Source organism: Microtus pennsylvanicus, chromosome 7, assembly GCF_037038515.1.
Source record: "Microtus pennsylvanicus isolate mMicPen1 chromosome 7, mMicPen1.hap1, whole genome shotgun sequence".
NCBI classification, from domain to species: domain Eukaryota; kingdom Metazoa; phylum Chordata; class Mammalia; order Rodentia; family Cricetidae; genus Microtus; species Microtus pennsylvanicus.
Window position 1 is genome coordinate 55298576 of NC_134585.1, and position 11920 is coordinate 55310495.

The window sequence follows — 11920 nt, forward strand, 5'->3', positions numbered from 1 at the left end:
GAAGCAGAGGCAGGTGGATTTCTAAGTTTGAGGCCAACCTGGTTCACAGAGTGAGTTCCAGGACAGCCAGGGTTACACACAGAAACCCTGTCTCAAAACACAAACCACAAACAAATCTTTTTAAAAATAGAGTCTCGGATGAAGGATAAAGCCTGGTTGGTAGAGTGCTCACCTAGAATGCAGGAAACTCTGGGTTCAGCCCCCAACTTCCCACAAACCAGCTGGGGTGGCATATTATCATAAAGCCAGTTCTTGAGAATCAGAAGCAGGAAGATCGAGGTGATCCTCAGCTACATGAAGAGACCCAAGAAAGAGATGGGAAAGAGAGAGATGGAAAGAGACGGGTGGGGTTGGGGAGTGCCCCTCACCAGCAGCATGCTCCACGATGCACAGGTGGGAGAAGAGCCACCATTTGGAGAAGCCCTGTGCTCAGAGAGCTGGGCAGGGGGCTAGGGTTGTCCTCTACAGTTGGAGGGGAAGATGGGCCCAGCTGGGAGGCTCTGATGTTAGATTTAGCTCCTGGAGGAACACCATGTGGCCCCATACTGTGCTCCTGAGCTCCACCCAGATCCCAGGACCACACACTCATTTTAATTCGCAACCCACCCCCCAAGGTGCTGTCTCTAGCCTCCTGCCCCCTAACAACCCTTCCAGACTGCACCCCTGCACCACCCCTTCCTTTCCTGCTCGGACCTTTCCCCAGCTCTGCAGGCCTCTTCCTGTTTTCTCTGTTTCCTCAGTAATGACCGACCCTCTGCTTCCCGAGGCTGGTGACCTAGTTCAGGACAATCTTTCTCTCCAGTTTGGGGCAGACCTGGTGAAAAGCAGAAACTGCTTGTAAACCCCAGTCACCCCTGTTTCTCTGGAGAGCCACTCGGGGCAGGGATGTCAAGAAAGAGTTGGGAATGCCTTGATCCTGTTGTCACAGCAGTGACCAGGAGCACTGACCTAGAGGGTCCTTCTGAATCCTGGCCTCTGAAGGTTTGCTCGTGGCTTCCCTGCCTTCTTTAGAACTCCTCTCCAGGATGGCCAGCGCTAGAGTCCATCATGAAGTCTGCAGTTGAATGCCAATCTGGGATGAGGGCATATTTATATACTCGCTGGTTTTATGTGATTTTGACACAAGCTAGAGTCATCAGAGAGGAAGGAGACTCAGTTGAGGAAATGCCTCCGTAAGATCTGACTCTAAGGCATTTTCTTCATTAGTGATCAATGCGGGAGGGCCCAGCCCGTTGTGGGTAGTGCTATCCCTGGACTGGTAGTCCTGGGTTCTATAAGAAACCAGGCTGGGGGTGGCCAGGAACAGGAAGCTGAATAGTTCAAAGATCTAGGGTAGAACCAGACATAACTGACCACAGAAAGAAGGAAAGGAAGAAAGAGAGAGAGAGAAAGAGAGAGAAAGAAAGAGAGAATTAAATGAAATATTTCCTAATGATACTCTGCTAGACTCATAGATCAGTGCCTAGCCCCATCTTCCTCCAGCAACTGACAGGAGCAGATGCAGAGACCCACATGCAAATAATAGGCGGAGCTTGAGGAACCCTGCAGAAGATGGAGAGGAAGGATTGTAGGAGCCAGAGAGGTTGAGGACACCCCAAGAATACAACCCACAGAAACAACCTAGCAGGGCTCACAGGGGTTCAGAGATGAAAGCGGCAGTCGTGGAACGCACATGGGTCTGTGCTAGGCCCGCTGCACACGTGCTGGGATTGTTTAGCTCGCGTGGGAGTGGGGATGTCTCTGACTCCTTTGCCTGTTCTTGGGACCCTTCTCCTCCTACTGGGTTGCCTCATCCAGCCTTGGGATGAGGCTGTGTGCCTGGTCTTGTTGTAACTTGTCATCCTGTGTTTGGTTGATCTCCCTGGGAGGCCTGATCTTCTCAAAAGAGAAACGGAGGCGCAGTGGGTCTGGGGGAGAAGGGAGGTGGCAGTTTCGGGGAGGTGAATGGAAGGGAGGCTTTAGTTAGGCTGTATTCTGTGAGGAAAAAAAAAAGACTGAGCAATCCACAGAGAGCAAGCCAGTAAGCAGCATCCTCCATGGCTTCTGCATCAGCTCCTGCCTCCAGGTTCCAGCCCTGCTTGAGTACCTGTCCTGACTTCCTTTGATGATGGCCTGTGATGTGGAAGTGTGAGCCAAAGTCCTCTTTCCAATCCAAGTTTTCTTGGCCAGGGTGTTTCAGCACAGCCATGGTAACCCTAAGACAGTTTGCCTCAATGGCATTTGAAGGCAGGACAAGCTGGGAAGCTGAGGGATAGATGGAAAGATTGTGGGTGCGTGCGATGTGGATCTAGTCTTTTCATGGCTGTTTGAGATAGGATCTCATGCAGCCCCAGACTTGCTGTGGGGCTGAGGATGAAGATTTAGGCACGTGCTACTGTGGGGGCCAGCCGTGATAATCTAAGTCTGGGCAGGTCACCCAAAAGAAGTTCTTTACTTCCAACCATTATCACCTGGGACTCTGGCCATCGATGAGTTTAAATGGAGTCTGGAGTCTCAATAGTTTACCCTGAGACAATGCCTGGCTGCAAGAGGAACCACAGACTGAGATTGCCCGACCTTACCCAAGAGCAGACCATTCAAAGGAAATGCCTGGTATTCTAAGAGCTATAGATAGAGACACCTGCCAGCACACCTCAACACGACACCTCTAGACAAATGTCAGCCAATCAGGGAAACTAAACCTCAAAGACCCCTCACCCCCACCTCTACTGCTATAAAAACCCTATTCTAATTGAGCTGGGGTGTCGCGCCCGCCTCGACCAGCAAGGAAGATGCAACACCGGAGCTCTTCTTGCAAGCAGTTTATTCAGGACCTTGTTCATCTTTCTCTCCCCCCGCCCTCCCCCCCCCCCCCCGCAAACCTCTCCCAGCCCTTAAAAAGGCACGGGCCGCCAACCTTGGATTGCCACGTGGGCACTGCCCATAGGTCCACGCATATGCAAGTAGCTGACAATCATTGCGTGATAATAGGATGAGTCAGGCCTTAGCCATATTAGGAGTTGATTATCACAGAGAGCCCTTGCTTTCGGGATCGCGGAGGGTGGGAGCCAGCACCATTAGGTGCGGCTCCACGCAGCTCTCTACACTGGGGCTTTCTGGTTATTCCAATATGTTGGACATGCAGAGAGACCGAGTTTGCAAACTTGATTAAAATAAAGGCTCTTTGCTTTTACATATGTGACTCAGTCTCCTTTGTTGGCTTTTGTGGGGACCCACGATTTGGGTATAAAACTACCAGCTTACAAGGAGACTGCACTGGTCACCTCTGCGGGAGCTCTGGAGAGACTGGGTTCTGGCGCTTGCTTCTTTGCCGCTCACTATCCCCTCTCTGCCAGAGCCGGCCCACTCCTCTGTCCACATCAGTGACACCAAATTCCCACTGCTGGGCCTTGAGGCCTCATCTGTCCTCACTCTGCTGTCTCCCTTCCCACCTGGGATGGAGGAAGCCACTCTTCAACCCAAAACCCTGTGGTGTTGGGCTTGGGAAGAGGATTAGGGGTCATTTTTTATCTGCCTTCCCAACAGAAATAGCTACTACCTCCTTCCTGCCTAACTTTTCCCTCTACTTTTCCTCCCTTTCTCCCCCTTCCTCTTCTCTCCCCTGTCCTCATCTCTTCCTCTCCCCTCAGTTCCCCCCCCATCTCTTTTCCTCCTCTTTTCTTTTCTCCCACACTCCCCTCATACCTTTGTGGCTTCACCTACCTGGAATGCATGATCCTCCTGCCCACCCTCTCCCTCTGACAGTGTTAGCTGTGTGCAGTGTCCAGGGTGCAGATGAACTCCACAGGAGCCATGGGCCAGCTGCCATCCTCCACTATGTCTGCCTCATGCACCTCCAACACGCAGGATCAGCGGTGGGTTGCACTGTGAAACCCTGAAGCTCAGAGAGCCTGAGACTTGCTTCATGTCACGTGGTTAGTCACATGGCTAGGTGGGCAAGAGTTCACACCCAGGTCCTCTGGCTTCTGTGCTAAAATTGCTTCTTCTTCTTCATCATCATCATCATTATTATTACTTTAAAGATTTATTTTATTTTTTAACTTGTGTATGTGTAGGGGGCTGCATGTGAATGTTGGTGCCCGAGGAGGCCAGAGGCATTATCTCCTGGAACTGAAGTTACACACAGTTTTGGCTCTCCTGATGTGGGCGCTGAGAACCCAATTCAGGTCTTAGGCAATCGCAGTGGGTGCCCTTATCCATGCAGCTATCCTTCCAGCCCTTATTATTATTTTTCTTTTTGAGACAGGTTTTTATGCAGCCCAGGTAGGCCTGGAATTCACTGTGTAGCAGCCCCAGGCTAGCCTTGAACTTATATTTTCTGCCTCAGCTTAAACCACCACCATCTCTCTTTTTGAGATAGGGTCTCATTTCCCCCTGGCTGGCCTTGAACTGAGGACCTGAGTTAGATGCTCAGGACCTACAATAAAGAGGAAGATGAGAACTGACTCCCCAAGTTGTTCTCTGGTCTCTACATAGTGCTATGTATGGCGTGTGCACCAATATAAATAAATAAAGATAATAATAATAATTAAAAACCCCTGTGGGTGCTGTCCTTTGGAATGAAACAAGTGGTTGAATAAAGAAGTCAGGTTACAGGTCCCTTGTGCCAGCCCAGGGGTGCCAGTTTTGTTTTGCAAATAGCTCCTCTTGATTGTGCTCTGTCTTGGCACTAGTTAAGACTGTCCAGCTCTGAAGGTTGGAGGAGAGGGGCATGCTGGGCTCCCTCCAGATCCAGGCTCTCACAAGGCACCACCTTTAGAGGACCGGGAGCTACGGAGGGCACCGAGAGGTGCTGCCTCCAGGTCTCCAGCCCACATGGACACAACTGAACTGGGTTGCCTGCCCATGACCTCCAGCTTTACCTCCTTTGGTATATGCCTCGGTCAGAGGACAGGATGGATGTTTCTGGAAACTGCCCCTCCTGTTGGGGCTGGCTTAGGAGCAGACAGACAGAGACGTCCAACACTTGCAAACTCCAGAGTCCCCAGCTGGCTCTCTGTTCTGGATGACTAGCCTGGGGACCAGCTAACTCCTTAGGAGCAAGGAGATCAGTCCTTGAAGAACTCCTTGTATCTGTTCCATGTATATGCTAAAATGTGTCATAGTAAATACATGGCTATTCAAAGGTGAGAAATTCCAGATCCTGCCACCCAAAGCCTCTACCTCTGTTATATGGGCAGCTGTGCCGCATCCCCAGCTGACCCAAGAGCAGGGACTAGCCCAGAGTTCTTTGGGGATACACATCTGCTTTCTTCTCCTCTCCTCCCCTCCCCCTCCCTTCTCCTTCTCTTCCCTCTCCTCCCCTGCCCTCTCCTCTCCTTCCTTCCCTGTCCTCTCTTCCCCTCTCCTCTCCTTCCTTCCTTCTCCTTTCCTCCCCTCTCCTTCCCTCCCCTTCCTTCTCCTCCCCTCTCCTCTCCTTCCCTCCCTTCTCCCCTCCCCTCTCCTGTCCTCCCTGTCCTCCGCTCCCCCCTCCTCCCCTGCCCTCCTTTTCTCTTAACCTTATTCATTTTTCTTGCCTATACTGAAACCCAGAGCCTGCTAGGCCAGTTTCTGCTACTTGAACCCTTTATTTTAACAATGTTATTTGGTTCTGTGTGTCCGGGATTGAACCTAGAGCCTCATGCTTGCTGGGTGAGTGTCCTGCCAGTGAACAATAAACATCTCAGCTCCACACCCCCAACTTTCTAGTTTTCTTTTTAAGTCTTGGACAAGGTTGAGTTAAATTGCCTAAGACGGCCTTGAACTCACTCTGGGCTTGTTGTTTTCTGAGACAGGGTCTTCAGCAATCCAGGCTAACCATGAACTCTTCTGTAGCCGAGAGTGACCTTGAATTTCTGATCCTCTGGCTTTCACCTCCTGGGATTAGAGGCAGGCAGTCCTGTGTGTCTGTAAAGCTGGGGATTGACCCTCTTTGAAATCACTCAGTAGCCCACAAAGGCCTTGAATTTGTGATCCTTTTATCTCAGGATTGAGGTAGGTACCATCAGGCCTGGCCTAAACTCTTTCTACCTTCTCATTCTCTGGTTGTAATTATGACTTCACTAGATTATGTGACTACACCAGATTACATGGCTACACTGGATTACGTGCTATACCAGATTATGTGGCTTCACAGGATTATGTGACTTCACTAGATTATGTGGCTTCACCGGATTATGTAGCTACACCAGATTATGTGGCTTCACCAGATTACGTGGCTTCACCGGATTACGTGGCTACACCAGATTACGTGGCTTCACCGGATTACGTGGCTTCACCGGATTATGTAGCTACACCAGATTATGTGGCTTCACCGGATTATGTAGCTACACCGGATTACGTGGCTTCACCGGATTACGTGGCTACACTGCAGGGGGTTTCTCATCTCATTCTATACTCAAGCTCACCAAGGCTTAGAGAGCAGAAGCTAGCAGGAAGTCGTCATCACAGCTTGGTACTCATGAAGAGAGGTGAATGGAGGGAGATGCAGGGTCCGTGAGCCACCCCAGAAATGTGGGCGTTTCAGACAGTATTGACCCAGAAACATCCCTTTGCTCCTCCCAAGGTCTCACTTCTCCTGAGGACTTACTTCCGAGTGTTCCTGTTCTCTCTCTTCAACATGTTTCCGGAGGGAGTAGCCAGGTTCCTATCTGCTGGCCACAGTGGATGGGTCTAAGAGTAAGGGCCTGACCTAACTGTTCTTAGGAACTGTCATCTCATTCTTTCTCTAGAAATGAAAATCTTAGCCTCTGTTTGTCAGTGATATAGAGAAAGCGGTTGAAGCCAGACTGAGTGGTACACAGCCACAATCTCAGCGTGTAGGAGGCTAGGGTTGGAGAAGCATGAATTCAAGGCCACTGTGGGCTATACCAGACCTTGTCAGAGACACAGATAGAGATCGGGGAGGGAGCACACTTGGAGAGGGAGGCACTAGGAAACCGGAATGAGAAACAAACAAACATACAAAACGCATCCTAGGGGTGTTTGATCCAGGGCTCTACTTGATCTGGGGCCCCACTCTTCCTCTCCTTCCTCGGTGTCCAGCTGAGCATCCCCACCTACCCAGAGTCCTCTTTCCAGCAGGGCAGCTGAGCAATCGTCTACGAGTGTGCATAAGTTAATCAATAGACCAGAGGACAAAGGCAGTCTGTCTTTCTACATATCCATTGATGCCCGGCGCTTTCTTTCCGGATGGGACCAGATAAAACTGACTCCTCAATAGGAGGGGCTAAGGCACGTCGTCTGTGGGGTGGTTGTCAGAGAGCTGGATTCTAGGGTGCAGGGAGCTCCTGCTCAGTGTGCCCTAAGGAATGGAGGAGGGGAAGCCCACGTTCAACCTTAGGTTCAGTTCTTGCTCACAGCAGAATCCTGCTTAATAAATTCAAAAGGTGATGGCTTAGGGAAGTCACCACCAGACAGACACCCTGACAGCTACAGCTGGACCCATCCACAGATGGTCATTCAACTCATGAGCAGAAAACGGGGCATGGTGGTGCACACCTGTGACTTCAGCACTTGGGAGGTGGAGGCAGGAAAATCAGGAGTTTAAGGTCATCCGCAGCAAAAGAGCCAGTTTGCACTTAGCCTGGCCTGCATGAGACCCTATCTCAAATATCCAAAAACTTTGGCTCACCAAGTCTGATGGCCTGAGTTTGATCCCAGGCTCAAACTTTCCTCAGAGTGCCCCCGAAAGCATCCTTTAGCCTCTGCTTGCATACCCCTGATCATGGGAAACTCACTACTCTGTGCCTTTGGATGCATCTTAGTGTGGGAGCCCGAGTTACTGATAGCAATGGGAAACTGGACAGTGCCCAGACGAATTGGGCCAAGTACTCCTAGCTACCGAAGAGATACAGCAGCGTGCAGCCTGCGAAGCTGATAAGGGCTTGGCCTATCTTAATTCATGGAAACGCGTTTCTGTGGCAATCCGACGCGATAAGGACAGAACAGAAATTGCCTTGGCATAGGAAGTGTGGTTGTGTTAAAACATAAGTGTGTACAATAAGCGCTGCTAGATAATTTTGAAAGGTATAAACACCTGCAAGCTACCGTGATATTTTTTTAAGTATTTTTTTTTCCTCTTTATTTTGCTGATGTTGGTCCTTGCACCTAGGACCACATGCACGCTAGGCAAGAAGTCCACCACTGAGGAACACGCCAGGCCCAGTCTAATGTAATAAAAAGTAATGCGTGTGTGTGTGAATCTGTGTGTGTGTGTGAAATTTTAAATGAAATTTAGAATTCCTAATTTTTTCAAGATCTTTGAAATTTTTAAGATACATTTTTGTTTATGTATCCCATGTGTGTGCACGGCACATGCCTGGCAATCAGAAGACAGCTCGTGGGAGTCTGTCCTCGTCTACCGTGTGGGGGATGGGAGCAAACTCAGCTCATGGGTTTGACAGCAAATGCTTTTACTTCAGTATTCAGAATTTTAAAAACAAAACTACAAAAATCAAAACAAAGCAAACCCCACTTTTTATTAAACGACTTGAAAGCTGGGGCGATGACTCAAATAAGCGTCAGGTAAAGACCTGAGTTCAGAGCCCCAGAACTCACGTTGAAGCCAGGCCTGGTGGTGCAGACCTGTGACTCCAGAGGCCGTGGGTGGAGAGAGGAGGACCCCAAGAGACAAAAGTAATGAGCTTTAGGATCAGTGAGAGAGCGATCTCATAAACATCAGGTGAATGGGGCTGGAGAGACGGCACATCAGTTAAGGGCACTCGCTGCTCTCTCCAGAAGATGCAAGTTCAGGTGCCAGCACCTATTCTGGGTATCTCACAGCCACCTGTAACTTCAGGCCAGGGATACAATCCCAATTCTGCCTCCAGTGGCGTTCACACACATGTGCCATGCTCTCACATGTGTGTGTATATATATGTTTCTTAGAAAAATAATGTGGAGAACTGACTAACAAAATACATCCTGACAACAACCTCTGACCCATACATGCTTGCCTAAGATGAGCACACCTTTTATACACACACACACGCACACACACATACACACTCACACATATGGTCTTGGGATTGTTGGTTTTTTTATTTATTTACTTAATTGTTGTTGTTGTTTTCTTGAGACTGGGTTTCTCTTTAGCTTTGGAGCCTGTCCTGAAACTTACTTCGTATACCAGACTGGCCTTGAACTCACAGAGATCCTCCTGTCTCTGCTTCCTGAGTGTTGAGAATTAAAGGTGTGTGCTGCCAGCACCTTTAAAGCTGGATTGTTGCTTTATTATGGATTGAAAGGGGCTACAATCTAAAGTCTAAGGCCCTGTCTAAACAATACAGTGTTCAGACAAAAAGAATAACATAATTGATCAGTAATGTCTGCCACAAGTGAAGGATAATCAATGACTGCCATAGTCTTTTATTGTTTTGTTTTTTCAATACAGGAAAATACATAGACCAGTCTGTCCTCAGGTTCACAGAGATCCTCCTGCCTCTGCCTCCTGAGTGCTGGGATTAAAGGTGTGCGCCACTATGCCTAGCTTGACAAGCATCCAATTCTGGTTGTCATATTCTAGAAACACTGTCAGCTCCCTGTGTGACTTTGTCATGCCAGCTGTGTGCAAAAAGAGACTCCCTTTTTTGCGTTAGAGGTTGTAAAATTTGGGTAAAGCCATGGGGCTAGGAAATAAATACCCTAAAGAAAAGAAAGTCAGTTTTCCAGAGTGGTTTCAGAGCAGGTGGAAGCACTTTGTGGGCGCGGCCTGGCTTGAAAGGGGCTGTGGCTTTCACAGGTGGATGTGCGAAGTGCGGGGCCGCTAAGGGGAAGCAAGGAGGATGCGCAGACCTGAAAGGGAAGGTGAACTTGAGGCAGAACCTGGAATAACAGGGTGTGAGGAGTAGGTAGGCCCCACTGAAAACAGTCTGGTGGGCTTTACCAACTGTTCCTGATTCCTGGAGCCTGGGGCAGGTATGGGGATGTGAACACTCAGCATCTGCACACTGGGAGCTTCAGCGGGGAGAAATCACCAGGGCAGGAGTGGGTAAGATCAGAAGCAGTAGGGTGGCTCGGTAGGTAGAGGTCTGGTTGCCAAGCCTGGTGACCTATGCTCGGTCCCTAGGGTCCACTTGGTGAAAGAAGAAAACTGACCCCAACAAGCTGTCCTCTGAACTCTGCAGGTCAGCCATGCACACAGTGTCTATGCAGATAAACACACACACAACATACATGTGTATATAAATGGAATTTTAAAATGCCCCAGGAACCGCTGGTGAGCCATCCGAGACTGCTGGAGTTCAAGGGCCAGGCAGGCCGCACTGCAGGGGTGCATGGTGTGTGGGGACAGAGAATGACAGCCTTGGTGGCTTCTGAGATGTCCTCAGGGCCTGGAGATCCATGACACATATAAAAGCGAGCTTCATAGATATTGAGCAGGGGACAGACCAGGGGCAGTGGATGTCTTGGGACATCTGGGAACCCTACAGTGACCGACAGAGTTGTCAGAGAGTCGGCGTGGGTCCACGGGGGCTGCAGAAACCCTGAGGCCTGTCAACAGAGCAGGGACATCCTGGCCTGCTCTGTAGATGTGGTGGAACTTGGCCTGGAGGTTTGACTGACGACCCTGGGGTCCTGGTAAGTCAAGGAAAGGTCTTTGAAGGGTGAGGTTGGGGTTCCAGCAGGCATACGGGATTTGAATATTCCACGGGTTTGGCAAACTTCCACTATTTTTTCCTGCTCTCCCAAAATCTGAGAGTCCTTTCCCTTACTCCCCCCAGTCCAGACTCCAGGGGGTCTCTGGAGACTGGAGAGAAGGAGCACTGAGCTGGTCTTGAAACACAAGCTTGCAGAGACCTCCTGATCTGTGCCAGGCCCGGGCAGACTTCTGGTCTCCCAACCCCCTTCTGTCCTCATCACAGGCCTGGGGAGGTTCCAGAACTTTGGCCGGGTGGAGGGCAGCAGTGGCAAGAATGGAAAATTCCTACTGGATAGATGACACAGGTGGCTCGCAGTCTGGTTCCAACCTTCTGTCTACGATCCTAGGGTGTGGTAAATCTATATGGGGCCCCAGTCTGGGGTAAAGGATGACAGAGAGGGTGCTGGCTGGGGACTGTCCACTTACTCCGAATAGTGAGCTTGTCGGTGGCCAGGCTGGTGTCCTAGCTAACACAAGTTGTGGGGATGTTGTGGAGGGATGGAGAGCGAGGTTAGTGGAGCTGAGTAAGGACTTGGGAGAGACAGAGGAAGGTTTTGAAGCCTTAAAGATAGAGGGTGTCTGGCCTATCTTTAAGGTGGTATAGGGCCTATTATCCTACCTACCTAGAGCTGAGGCAGGACGTTGACAAGTTCAAGACCTGTCTAGGCTACAGTGTGAGTTCAAGTCTAGCCTGTGTAATTTAGCAAGTGTTTGTCTCAAAAACACAAATACCCAGTCACAGTAGCTCATGCCTATAATTCCTGAACTTGGGAAGATAGGGCAGAAAGATTGAGAATTCCGGGCCAACCCGAACTACATAGTGAGTTCCTGGCCAACCTGGGCTACAGTGTGAGACCTGGATTCTAAATAAAAAAAAGAAAAGAAAAGAATTATAAATAAAAATAGCCTGATTGTGCAACCATGGGGACTTGATAGATCCGCATCACCCATGAAAAGGGCAAGGTAAAGTGGCATCTATAACCTGGCACTGGAGGACAGAGGCAGGTGTGGTCCAGGGGCTCACTAGCCTTCAGTCTAGATGGATTCAGTGAGAGATGCCAACATAATAAGGTAGAGAAAAATGGCTCGGTGGGTAAAGGAGCCATCAAGCCATCAAGCCTGAGCTCCATCCCCAGGACTTCCATGGTGGAAAGAGAGAAAAAACTCTGATAACGATGACACATGAGCACCTCCCTCTTTCCTCCTCTCTTTCTCACAGTGTAAAAACATCACAATTCATTTGAAAACTTAGAAAATAAGGTGGATAAGCAAAGAAGCCATTCAGACATCAGCCCCTGG